Here is a 13,656-nt window from a genome sequence, read left to right as displayed (position 1 = left end):
GGGTTCCTTCCAGTGTCACTCTGATACTTGATCCCACAGTTTTAACAGGTCTTCAAGACATGACTTCTCTGCATATCTGTAACACGCACATTCCAGTTCCACATATCTGTTTTCTTTCAGTTGCCATCAAACAGCCCTTCTCCACACCTCCAAAAAAATAAAAATAACAAAGCCAACCCCACTTATCTTAAATGGCAACTTCATGCAAGGTTTCAACCCAAGGTTATTTTTTTCTACCAGTTGTTTCTTTGAGAACAGATGGCATTTGCAATGGTTGAGGATATATCCTATTTTTAAGTGTCATATGTTTTTACTCTTCTGCAGTGGACCCCGCAAGCAGAGGAAAATGCCACAAGAGATGGGCTTTTTGCATGATATACAAACCACACTGTCTCATGCCACTCAGGAAATTATCTCCTATAATTTCCTGCAAGTGCCCAGCAGCCAGGGTGCCTGTATCCACCCTTCTGGTGCAACATTTCCTGCCAGTAATGGATAAGGAAGAACCAGCATCCGGCAGTGCCAACTCAGCAGAGCACCCAAATATTAACACAACAAAACTGGGTGTTGAGAGAGTTTAAACTTACATGCCATGCCATGCCATGATCTCTAGTACACGGTGTCCCAGAGAACAGTCCCATCTTCCACCACAAAATTCAGTATGATGAGAATACCTAATATGTTGCTTGATTTTCTTTTTGGTATTTTCTTCTGCACATATCATATTTTGACAAGGTAGAAGCCTCCCTAGAACAGAAGAAGCAACGAAAAATGGAGTTAAGACCTGGCATGCTGTTTGGGTTTGCTGTTTCTTATACTGCAAATTCGCAGGATAAAGTCAGTCTGACTTTGCAAGTAACTGCAAGATCAGTCTCCCTCTATTTTGATCCATCTGCACAAGAACCCACTCTTATAATGGAAAGCCACCTAAAAAAATCCATGCTTTAACTTTTAAAACCTGCCAGAGAGATTAGACTGTGTTTTGGACATTTCTAACATGGATAACAGCTTCTGGGTCAAAACTGTCTTCTCCCCAGCAGAGGAGAGTTCATATCAACTTGCAAAGGCCTGGGTCTACCTGAAGTTAGTATTTGAAAGCAGCCACACAAACAGGGAAAAAATGCTGCTGTGAATGCTTAAAAGGCATTTTAAGGATTTAAGTACAGCCACAGTGACTCATTCACGGAGGAAACACAAAAGTTGACATCTATAAACCTCTGCCAAAGGCCTCTGGGATGCCACTGGTACCACGAGCACCTCCACTTTGGTTCATGCTCCTGAATAATTTCCATCTTGCTTCTCTGGCAGGCTGAGCACTGAAGCAGCAGCAGCTCAAAGGCGGCGCTGCCTAAGGCGTCTCTGGCTGCCTCCCTCTCTCACTGCCACCCCCTCGGGGCTCAGCAAGCCCGGCAAGGAACTGCCAGGCAAAGGCTGGTGTCAGTGGCTTGAGGGAGTGATAGTCGATGGCACTGGGATGGATCCCCTTCCAAAAGGCTGAAATTCAGGAGAAAGGAAAATTAAATCAATCTGGAATCAAACTTCTCGTGTGAATTCAAGCATAAGGAGAATGAGGAAGGGGGACTTTCCACCTGCATGATCCACACCAAGTCAGTGAGAGTTAGGTGTGGAGAGTCTCTTACTGTATACAACTGGGCCACTGGAGACCAGGGTTCTCCTTTCTGATGAAACAGGAGCAGGATTTGATCTTTAGAGAATTTCTCACCCACAAACTATTTTGAAATCAAAAGCTAGAGGACTTTTGAGTCTCTCCTGGTTCCTCTTCTTCTAATAAATTGTGGGTGACTGTTCCCTGGCTGCTGTGATGCCAAGTTATTCTCACTGTCTTTGGCCCCATGAATATGCACTGTTTGCCAAAACCCCAAAGTGATCTTCTGCTCTGCTTTCCTGTCACATGGAACAATGACAGATTTTTAGATGCCTACAACATTTGGAAAAACAGAATGGAAACATTTCTGAGAAATTTACTGTTTGCTTACTTCTGCATAGTTTTAAATCAACAACTTCTTGTAACAGAGAAGTCTCAGAAGGAAACAAAATAATATGTATCCCTAGAAAAATGAAGCTGCTTTACCATAAATACCATAGGCAAAAAATAATCAAACCTCTTGGGAACCCTTCCAGCCAACTTAGAGAGTCCACTCCCTTAATGCCAAAGTTTAATGTCTCTGCCATTAGGCTGGGTCCTCAGAGTATGTCACAGTAAGTTTGAGTGAGCACATGTGAGACTTGCAAGTAGGATAAATGTCCTTCGGTCTCACATACATTTATTTTCTTGCTATTTTTCAACAGCACTTTAAAAGCCAGTCTTGCTAGATACTGATCTCCATACTAGTGCTATTTTGTAGCACATTGCTTTGAACTTATGAGGCTGTTTATCAAAGAAGGTGCTCAATAAAGTCAGTCTTAAGAAATCACATAACTGCAAAAAGAAAAATCTGAACAAAACTTCCCATTTCAGGCAAGTTGCAGAAGCTAGTTCCCTTCCTTCTGAAAGACCAAGAGCATGGTCCAAAACCCTCAGTTCAAAGACGAAAATTGCTGCAAATCCTATACTCAAAACAGCCAGGAGATGCCTGTAAAAACCCTGATTCTTTCCCATGACTTTTATACTCCAGGATCCAATGCCCAGTTACACAGTGTTTTCACACCGTTTCCAGCCTCCTTCAATTTATAGGATGAATTCAACTTTGGACACAAAGGGGCCATGTTAAAGCAGACTTTGGTCTGATAGGACTTACAATCACAGAAGCTGAGAGATGTGTGGTGCTTCCCTTTGATGATAAACCTGGAGATAAGATACCTAGCCAAATGAAAGGTGTCATGGACTGCTTTCCTGCATACTCACACAGATCTAGAAGCTTCATAGGATAAAGCAAGACGCCCTCCTGTTTCCCTAAATCCTTTCCTGTTAGGTCATTAGGAGAGTGCAGCAGCAGAAAGGAAAAAACACCTTTGTGCCAAGTCCTGTATATGGGAACCTCTGGAGCTGCGACTGAAGTCCACAGGGAAATTATGGAAATGCTTCAGGTTCTGTGGAGAAACTTCTCTTGTTCAGGCCCAGAGGTCCTCACCCTAGAGCTGAGCAGTGCAGAGAGGGGCTGATACTCAAAAGTGCCCATGGTCAACATCAAAGAGGGGCGACGCCAAAACAGCCGACCTGGAGAAGAGCTGTAATTCCAGCAATAAATTTGATGGAGAGATGGAGCAGTTTCCCAAATTGCCTTGAAAGGGTAGGCTTGTAGTAGTGGCAATTCTGTGCCACTCTGAAAAAAAATCTTTTACCCATCTCTGGGCTCAGCTTTTCTACATCACAGAGATGCCCCAAACCCCTTCTAATCCCGCATCCTCAATGTAATAATGTTTCATTTTCCATTTTGGGACATGTGGTACATAGACAACACAGGAATTCCCACCTTCCACTGAAGGTCAGTATGAACTGTGCTTTTAATGTGAATGCAAGAAGAGAAAAAATAATATAAGTACCTTGGTCCCCCATATCCCAGATAGAAAATCAAAGACCAGTGAGTACATCAGGCAGTAACAGCTGTAACATCTGCATCTCAGTGGCTCACATACCAGGACATCCCACATCAGGGGAGAGCTAGCTGTGGGCAGAAATCCACTTGTGTCCATGAACAGCTTACAGACTATGATCAGAGCACTTCCAGTCCCCTGAGGAAGGCCTGTATTCAGTGCAGGGTTCAGAGGATGTGTATGAAGCAATATGAAGGAGAACAAATGGGAATGAAAAAGCACAATCCACCTGGACTGAGGTGAGAAGTCCAAAGAGAGAAAATACAACCTACATGAAGACTGGTTTAATTCAAACATATATGCAGAGCAGAGGAAGAGAATGAGGGGACAAATCAGGGGTTTCAACAACTGAATTTAAACCAGGCACATCTAAACATTTACCATTTGGTCTTTAGAAGACATATAAACATACACATACCTGTACTGAAAACTGATTCAAACAACTCTTACCACTATCAAATAAAAATATATGTTTACATTTTCACAAATTTTCAGCCAGGGCTACTCTAACTTAAGCTCCTTTCCCCTGTGGACATAACTCATACGTGGTATACTTAAACAGCCCTAGGCAGTGAATTAAAAACACTGTTTTATTTACAATTCTGTAGCAAATGATTCACTGTAGATATACGTCAACCTTTCCGTTAAATATTCATCATTCGGTGCTTTGCTCCTGCTGCCATAAGGAAATGCCATGGCAGTACCAGGGCTTAGATAACAGCAACGACTTCCTTAAGATTACTTAGAGTATCCACCTCTGCAATAATGCAACCTATTTAGCAAGAACATACATTTTGAGAATGACTTGATTTTCCTTTCAAGCAGCACTTTGACCTAAAGTGCATCATCAGGTGCTGAAGCCTCCATGATGCCACAGGCATCTGGTTCACTCCTAGGATTGGTCAAGTTCAGTGGGTGGATGGGCAGAGGTCAGTTGTACAAGGTTCAACAAGGTGAAATGCCCATTCCTGCCTGTGAGTCACAACAACCTCATGCTGTGCTACAGGCTTGGGGAGTAGTGGCTGGAAAGCTGCCCAGTGGAAAAGGACCTGGGGGTGCTAGTTAACAGAAGAAGGCCAACAAGAAGGCCAATCCTGGCTTCCTGGCCAATGTGGCCAGGAATGGACCAGGAAATAGTGTGGTCAGCAAGACTAGGGCAGTGATCATCCCTCTGTACTCAGCACTGGTGAGGCTACACCTCAGGTCCTGGGCTCAGTTTTGGGGGCCTCACTACAAGAAAGACATTGAGGTGCTGGAGCACATCCAGGGATAAACCCAAAATGTTTGTAGATAATAACATATACTGCCTCAGTCACTGCTGAAGTGCCAGTGAATGCACACACATTTTATACAGTAACAATGGGAGACACTGCTTTTGTTCTGAACATGGAGTTAACTATGCAGCTGGAAAGCCTAGAAACATTTCTGCCAGGTTTCAGATTTTCTACATAGATATATTTTCCAAAGAGTCTTGCTTTTCTTTCTTTTTCCCTTGTTGGTCTTGCTCAGTCATACACAAAAGTAGGGAGGTTTATTTCAGTTGAAAACTGAACAAGATCTTATTTCAGGCACTTAAATACAAGTGATTGGAAGCAGTTGCCTCTGAAACCTCACCACAAACAGCCACATAGCTCCAATGACCTGGATTTTCTCTTAGCTGATTCTATAGCACATACATGGTTTATCACACTAATGTGTCCTCCTGAGCTGTTGGGACAGGTTACGAGAAGGCATGTGTTCAGCAGCCAGCCACACATCAGCTGACTGATGAGAGCTCTCTGGGTCAGCCACACTGAACTAGCAATTTCTAGCTGTACAGAAATATCTGCTAAAACAAATGCATAAGATGGATAAGGTTCATGCTGGCTTTAATATTGGCTTTTAGAATAACAATAAAGAAGAAACTTTTACAACTACTAGAAGAAATTCACTTATAACTGTGTATTTGCCAGTCTTTGGTACCCTGCCACCACTTTTTGTCAGTGTTAGATGACGGTTGTGGCATTATTTTGTGGAATCTGGGTTAAAAATGGTTAACATATTGCCCCATACAAATACTTCTATGAATATGTAAGAAAGGGGAATGAAGTGGTTAGAAATATCTCCACCTAAGCAAGCACTGCTCGGAATGTTTGTTCCAAGCCAGTCACACTGCCCTGTGCTTCTGCTTTCAGAAGTAATGGTATCCATCCTACAGCCAACTGCAAAATGAATTCTGGCTTTCAGACTCTCAAAGGAAATACCTTCCTTTCTGTTCCTGAAACCAGTCAATACTGCAGTACACACAATTACTTCTAACACAACTTCATGAATAGCATGTGTAGGCACTAGGTGAGGGTTACCAGAAAATTACCCCTTTCCACCTAGAACATAACATTTTTTGCCCAGAAAACTGTTTAGTTCTCTGCTGAAGGCACTGCTGGGACTGTATTTCTGCTTCAGTAAGAATCCTTAGTGAAGAAAGAAGTCATGAAATGAAATGAAATTATGAATGTTGAACACATCTTTTAGAAAGTCACGCTGAACTGATGTGTGTGTTGGGCAGAGGATTCTGTATCCAGAGGTTTCCCTAACTCTAGTTTGCTGTGCAATTCCAGCCTTGTGGAATATCATGGAAGACACCACCATTTTGTAAAGGGGAGCCAAATAGTTAATAATCAAGATTTATCTGCAGGGACAAAGAGGGTCAAAGCAAAAAGGAGCCTGTCAGCCACAAGCAACACTGACCGCAGAACATCAGGTCCATGTCTCCGGGGGCCTGAGCTTTAAATGAAGTGGGTTTTTTTTTTTCTTTTCCTCATGACAAAAATTCTATGTACTGTAATAAAATCTACTTTACTTTCTCTTTGAAATGTACAAAAAAAAAATGGAAAATATAACCACCCTGTGTTCACTGCAGAGCTGTCAGAGCTCCAAATTCCATCATCACTTGCCATCATGGGAACACCAGGCACCCAATCAAAATCCAGCTGGGAGAACAGAGGAGGATGGGGAGCCAGGCTGCAGCACAGACCAGTAGTAGGGACATAGCAGAGACTCTACCCTTGCTCACACAGGGCACAAATCTTTCAGGATTTGAAAAAGCCACCCGGGAAAAGCATGCCCTTAAACCGTAATACAGCCCATGACAGGCAGCTCCTGCTGTCAGAAGGGAGCTCGCCAGGCAGGGGCAGTGGTCGCTGAGAGCAGCTGGCCCCAATCTGCGCACACTCACCCTGATCCCTGCCCTGGCACCGCAGCAAACCTGATTTCCCCAGGCACTGGCAGAGGCAGAGCAGGCAATGAAGACATGACCATTGTGCTGTGCCCTTGGAAGGCTGCTGCTGCCCGAGGCAACAGCCCGCATCACCTATGCTCCCAGCTGGCCCTCTTTGGAAGTCCGTTCTCTGTTATGTCTTCAAATGACTCTATTAACACCTCAAAGTAAGTCATTTGGGCCCCACCCAAGGTTTGGAGAGATTTTAACAGTTGCCTTGACTCATGGATCTGCAGACTAAATGCAAGAATCATCCAGGAACAGTAAATCCCACACACAATTGTGACAACTTTGATATTATTGCTTAGAACAGTGCCCACTTGAGTCATGCTTTAATTCAGTCATTAGTGTTTTCATGGAAAAAGGCATATTTCCCCCAACCCTGTTTCACAGAGTGGAAAGCACACAGGAAGGATTTATTGCACATAAAAATAAATTCTTATTTGCATGTCAGAAAATGACTGTGGAAAACAGAAATACTTCAATTACTCAGAGCAGAAAATAAACAAAAGTGATTTTTTTCCAATTTTTAAAAATAAATAGGTTATCTGCAAGTGATAGCTCCATTTCCCCCTCACAAAACAATTGCCATGTCCTTTTCCTGTATGGAGTATAACTATCAAGTCTGACACACTGATTTGATTATTGTGAGAATGTGCAAAGCAATGAGCTTTTATAGCCAAAGAGCCTTGAATTCAATCTAACCTGGAGAGAGATACTCCACCGTGTCTTTGAAAACTTGCCCAAAAATATATTTTTTTTAAAAAAGGAGAAAAATAGTCTTTCACACTTTGTTTTGAGAGAAAAAGAGATGTTTTCCCCTTTTAATCAACGACCTGAAGATGTCAGCAACCTCTCTTACACATTACCATGCCATCAGAACACAAGGTCAGGGCAATTATCCTGCTAAATGTGACTAAATGCAATCTAAGACACCACAGTGGGAAAGAAGCCCATAAATCTCACTGTTAAATTATTTACATAGCTTTTGCAGCTAGACGTGCCTGTTGGGTGGGGATGACACTGCTGCTCTGTAGCCTGTGTGCTCGGTTTGGGAACATGGGTCAGTGTCTTGGCCTGTCTTCTCCACCACTTTTTCCCATATACAGTGGAAGGAATAATCCATCCTGCGCCTATCGATGTTCCAGCACAATTATTGCTCCCATTGAATGAATAGGGTCCAGCCTTGACTTGACCACCACTGGGAGGAGCAGCCTCCCCCACTTCCCAGACAGAATGAGCTCACTGTGGATTTAGCTCATTCTTTCTTATTCTGGCAGATTTTAATGATGATGGGAAAAAATAGCGAGCACAGATAATGAAAATGGTGTTTTGTGCTGAAAGTGAGTTTGGTATTAGTTTGATGGAAGAATAAAGCAGTAGACTCTGAATGGTGGAGTTTTCTGCTTCATCATCTATTTTTCTTAAGATAACAAACAGCTAGCCAAGTGCTCATTAATGGATAGTGACAAGTAGTTTCCTGTGGTCTTAAAACAAAACATGAGTTATAGAGAGTGTTTTCAGTTCTAGAGGCCAAAACCCGTTCAATACCATTCAGCTGGTAGCACATTTTTTGGGTGATGAGAAAATAAAGTTGGGGGGGGGAACAAACAAACAAACAAACAAACAAAAACACAACTATTGTGTTTTCTTCCCACCAGTGGGCTGCAAAATAGCCCAGACATTCAGTGTCCCTGCAAAAAAAATGGCCCTTTAAAGAGCTGTAGCCTGATATCTGACCTGGTCATCTTTGTTTGGCAGGTCAGTAAAGGCTCAGGTCCCATAGATCAAAGCATAGAGCAGCAAGAAGGCCAGGCCACAGCTTTAGTGGATACTCCCAAGAAGGTTCATTCTTATCACCTTTTCTTTCCATTTCGACCCTTCTGCACTGACAAGTCAAGGCAGAGGAGATTTCAAACTGGTTACAAAAACAATCACCTATGAAAGACAGGACTTTTCCCACCACTCGAGACTCCTAAACAGGCCCATTTTTTCCTTCACTTGAAATGATCCTAGTGAAAAAGCAGACATTGTGCTGGCAAATGTTATAAGGCTGGTTCCTCACTGTAATAGATAGAAAGAGGAACTGGTTGCACCACTGGAACATGCAAAATAACAGCAACCTAAAGCTGTATCCCACAACAGAACATTGGACATTTGGGGGCTAATAATCTGAGAAGAGCTAAGAAATCTTCCTAGATGCCCTTGCAGAAAGATTTTAGGGTTGCAGATAAAATAGTTACTGTATTTAAAATGGTCAGAGAAACACGCTGCTGAGATGTGGGCACAGAGTGGGCCCCCATAGTCTGGCTGTACAAACAAATCTACATTAGTCAGTAGATGTGAGGTTTGGAAAACTTGGTTGTAGAAAGCACAGAGTCATACCCAAGCATGTCCTGCTATTACAAGCTCCATGAAACACTTCCAGTGGAAGAACTAGTTCTGATTTGCTTTTCACAAGCAGCATGTTATAGAGATGGTCTAAGAGGCCTCTGTGTTAGGCATTAGCCACTGTCACACAGCACATCTGATTTTGTGGATCTCCAGTAGAGTGCTAGAGCACGCAAGACCCAGGGCCTCAGACATTTCCAGTGTTCCATGGGGGTTGTATCCAAAGGTCCAGTTTAGGATGAATCTCTAGTCCCTCATCCCCTCCTTCACCAACAAAGACACACCTGTACAATGGGGGAGCAGTACAACTGTATCCCAACTAACATAAAGAGGGTTCAACACACACAAAAGACCCTCCAGCATAAGCAAGAAAGCTTTCTCTGGACAAGACATATCCTTTTTAAACACGCTACATCCAGCTCCAGCAGGACAAGGGCTACCAGCCTCTTGCGCCCACTCAGGTGCTCAGAGACAAAAGTCCTGCCCTTGTTGCTCACAGCCAAGCATCAGACAGCCACTACAGACTGCTGTGCTAGCACAAAATAGTCAGTGCACACACAGCCATAGACGCTGGGCTGAGTTGTGTGCAAGGCAGCTCATTGCTCGTGAAAGCTTTCTCTGTCTCCACAATGCAACAGCAGGGTCTGATTTTGTCTTTGCATGTGTGCGCTTGTTGAACTTACAGAGAATGTGAAAACAAGAAACGCGGCAAAAGGTGGCTTTCTGTAAGTGGAAAGCTCTCTCCAGAATCCTGACTTCTCATGACAACAGAGGTGATTGTTTGCTTCTGCTGTTGTATTTCCACTGCATCCTCATATGATTCGACCCCCCTCCATCCCAGCTGTGTGGTCATGCCATGACCAATAAAATAAGTCCTGTCAAGCCATTTCAGGCTCAGACTATGCTTATTATTCACCCCTGCAGATATTGTGCCTTTTAGATAGACGGGTGGTTTCACAGGAACTGCATGGGTTATCTTGCTATAGTGTAACCACAGTGGCAACCACAAAGAAAATATTTCCGCCCACATGAATATTTAATACAAGAGTTTTCTTCATGTAGAAGGGAGGATAGCAGGGACCCCTGTGAGACTATCCTGAACCACACCAACTACAGCAGAAACACTTCACTCCAGTAAACATTGTCCACAGCTGATATCTCTCAGAGGCAAGACTTATCAATGTAAGTTTTATAACCTCATTCAGGGTATTTTTACTGAAATCAGAAATGAAATATAAAGACTCCTATTAGCGTGACCTCTCCACATCTTGGGTCAGATACCAGTGAAAAAAATGCTCTCCCTTTTCAGTCATAAATTATGTGCTTAATTATCCAAATGTCAAACCATGCTTGCAAATAACTAGGAAGGTCAGATCAGAGTGAGAAAGACCTTTGAAAGCCAGTTTCAGGAGCCAGTCCTTTTACACAGCAGACGTGAGTGCATTACAGTTAGGGCTCACTGACACTTCTTGAAAGTTGCTCCTACAAGGGCCATAAGCACAGAAAGAATCCTTCCTCCTGCCTGGAAACGTTTAGGGGCTTGGGATATCAGGATCTGTTCCATGCACTTGAAGGCAGACAGAATTTCAGTTCCAGCAGTCTCCTATGTGAGCATGTAACATATGGAGCAGGAGGTAATCAACTGTCTCTCATTGTGGAAAACTGTTTGGACTCCTCATGACTAACTACCTTTCACATTCAGGACAGTCTCAAGGGGAATAAACCCAACAGAGTGTGGAACAGAGGATGGGTTAAGGCATGGGGTGTTTTCTTTGAAGTATTAGTCACAGTAGGAAACTAAAAAATCAGTGCTGGATTGCAAAGGGCTCCACACAGGGATCACGGGCCAAATTATCCCAGCTGTACGAAGAGACTTACTGAATGAAATTTTTAATGGGAGAATTTACAGTATCAGAATTTAGGTATTGGGAGAATTAATGGGAGAATTTAGGTATTAGAGTTTAAGGGAGACTCATCCTGAATTTTGATATTTGTTGGGTGTTTTTAATTAACTGTAAACAGTCCAGGCCCATCTTCACAAACTCAAAAGAAAGCAGCAGACCTCAGCGTGATTTGGATGGAGGCCGAGGTGCTTATAGAAAACATGAGTCTTCAATACACTGACACACACATTCCCTGACTTCTTCTCCTCTTGGCATGATGTGCCTGGAAGCAACTCAGACGGAAACCACTGGCGAGATGCGTGGCCTTGGCAGCAGGCAGACAGCCGTGGTCACCACCCTGCTATAAGCTCAGGGAATCAGGACTGCTCCATACACAGGCACATAGCACAGCTGAACCGAGGAGCATCCCAGTGGGGCAGGGATCAGATGCACTGTCTGGCAAGGCTGCCAAAAAAGCCCCAGATCTTCCCCACACAGATTGCACATTTGTTTTGCCAGGTATGCCAGGCCTAAGCAAACACTGAAGACCATCGGGTAGTAAGAGGAAGGCTACAATACAAAGCTTCCGAGCCCTGATGTCACTGGAAGATGCCAGCTTCCCTGCCTGGGTAAAATCAAGCCGACAGGTGTTGCAGCAAACTGTTTTTCATCTCCAGAAAACACAGATGCAATAGCTTTTCCACCCAATGCTGTTCTTACTCTCTTTTCTCATAGTGGGGAGGCAGCACTCCTGGTTTTTATTCCATCTGCATGAGCTTCTTCTGCTCTCTCCCAAAGTAGGTCACTACATAATGTTCTCTACATCTCAAATCATCAGCTAATTTTCTGTATAACTCTCCTATCCTCTCCGGGCTGTTTTTTGCCCCAATGAAACCCCACCCTTTTGATAGTAAGACTAGCAGCAGTCCCCAGATGTGGCAGCCCCTTGGCATTCATAAAGAAGTGGCCCTTGAGTTCTGCATGCCACCACACAGAGGTGCAGAGGCTGCTTCTGCAGAGCAGAATTGGCACCCTGAACAGGACTGTGACTGCACCATTTCTCCTCCAGCATCAGCTCGACTTATCCCCACACAGAAAGAGCAAATGAGGTCTTGGTAAACCCAAATCAAACATCCCATTTCCCAGGGTGCTTTAAGGGACCATATGATTGACTGAAGGGATTTCATTGTGGCTGAAAGGAAGAATAACATCCCTTCACCAAGGAAAAATCACTACGTTCAACCATTTCATGTGTAAATAGTTGCCGCCTGTGCTTTCACTAAACCTCCAAGCTCATTAGAGCTTAAATGCTAACTCATGAGAAAAGTCTAGAACACAGAAACATGGCAAAGAGACATCACAGCTTTAATCCTTCCTAGGACTAAGTTGTTTCAATTTGATGAGATAGAAGGAAAAATAAAGGATACACATGAAAAGACACCTGGTTATATCACCTCAGCAGTTCCGTAAGTGTCTTTTCTTGTACTATTTTCTTCTCTTTCTTTTTTTAACATTTCTAGGGATCTCAAGTGAGTCAAAATGTCCTTTACTCTCACGCACAAGAGGATCTGGAAAACATGTCACAGAAGTTACATCTTTGAAGAGCCAGGCACAAAAACCAGATTCTGCTGTAGCATTAAACATAAATTACACAGCACAAACCTTGAGCTTTCACCTAGTGCTGGCACCTTGCTTTTCTTGTCTCCAAACCTGCAAGCATTGCTTGGATATGTGTTGTGCACCCCTGTCATCCATTCTCCAGGAAAAGAAAAAAAACCTCAGGGCAGAAAAGTTCATTTAGCAATTGAACAAAGAGAAGAAACTGGATGAGAAATGCTGGTGTCAGATATGGACAAATGAGAAGACAAAAGAAGCCAAAAGGGAAGTATTTTGCAAAGTGCTTTGAGTGGCTGGGAGTGGTCAAAGAAAGTTGTGCAAGACTAAAAAGCAGGAAGAAACATGTCCATGTATTGGGAGAGGAAACAGATGATCACCAAAGACACAAACATTTGTCAAATAGAACAGCTTGAACTCCTCGATATTTTTTTTTATATATAACTTTTAATTTCCCCTCCCTACCATGAGTTTCTCTACATGCTTGACTGGACCACTCAGTCCAAAACCAGACCCGAGTGCTTACAACTCACATTTCTGTATGTGACCCTTTTCTCATAGATGTCAGGCATACGACTTTTCCTAAAGATAGGCGGTAGATATTCGCTATTTGTAACCATTGCTTTTCCAATTAAACTGAATGTAAGTGTTCATCTCTGAAAGTTTAACCTAGAGGCTTTCATTCCACTCCCCACCAATAAAATGCATACAGGGAAGAGTTTCTTCAGGGATGAGTGAGCTAAAAAATAGCTGGATTTATCACATCCTTCTTCTCTTTTTAATTAGGGAAAAATTAGAAGAAAGACACTGAAAGCAAAATCAATTAGCTGCTCTTCATTTGGCTTTTTGTTTAGTGACAATTTGACTCCTAGGACCAAATTATCCCTGGGGAAATAATTTCTCTTACTTGAAGGCAATTTCTCCAATAGACAAGATGCTTACCATCCTTTCGTGTGT

The 13,656-nt window shown here is 43.0% G+C and overlaps 1 long non-coding RNA gene across 1 annotated transcript; it reads right to left on the bottom strand.

The window, feature by feature from the left end:
• Positions 1 to 600: 600 nt before the first annotated feature.
• LOC136364973 (uncharacterized) lies at positions 601 to 12,987 on the bottom strand. The gene is made up of 3 exons (XR_010744238.1): positions 12,737 to 12,987; positions 12,540 to 12,653; positions 601 to 747 (listed from the first exon to the last, which is right to left on the bottom strand). It is a non-coding gene; the product is annotated as an uncharacterized lncRNA (long non-coding RNA).
• Positions 12,988 to 13,656: the final 669 nt, after the last annotated feature.

The sequence above is a fragment of the Sylvia atricapilla genome, chromosome 1 (genome assembly GCF_009819655.1).
Source record: "Sylvia atricapilla isolate bSylAtr1 chromosome 1, bSylAtr1.pri, whole genome shotgun sequence".
Classification (NCBI taxonomy): domain Eukaryota; kingdom Metazoa; phylum Chordata; class Aves; order Passeriformes; family Sylviidae; genus Sylvia; species Sylvia atricapilla.
The sequence above is the reverse complement of the archived record's forward strand: the minus strand, read 5'-3'. Positions and strand labels throughout refer to the sequence as shown.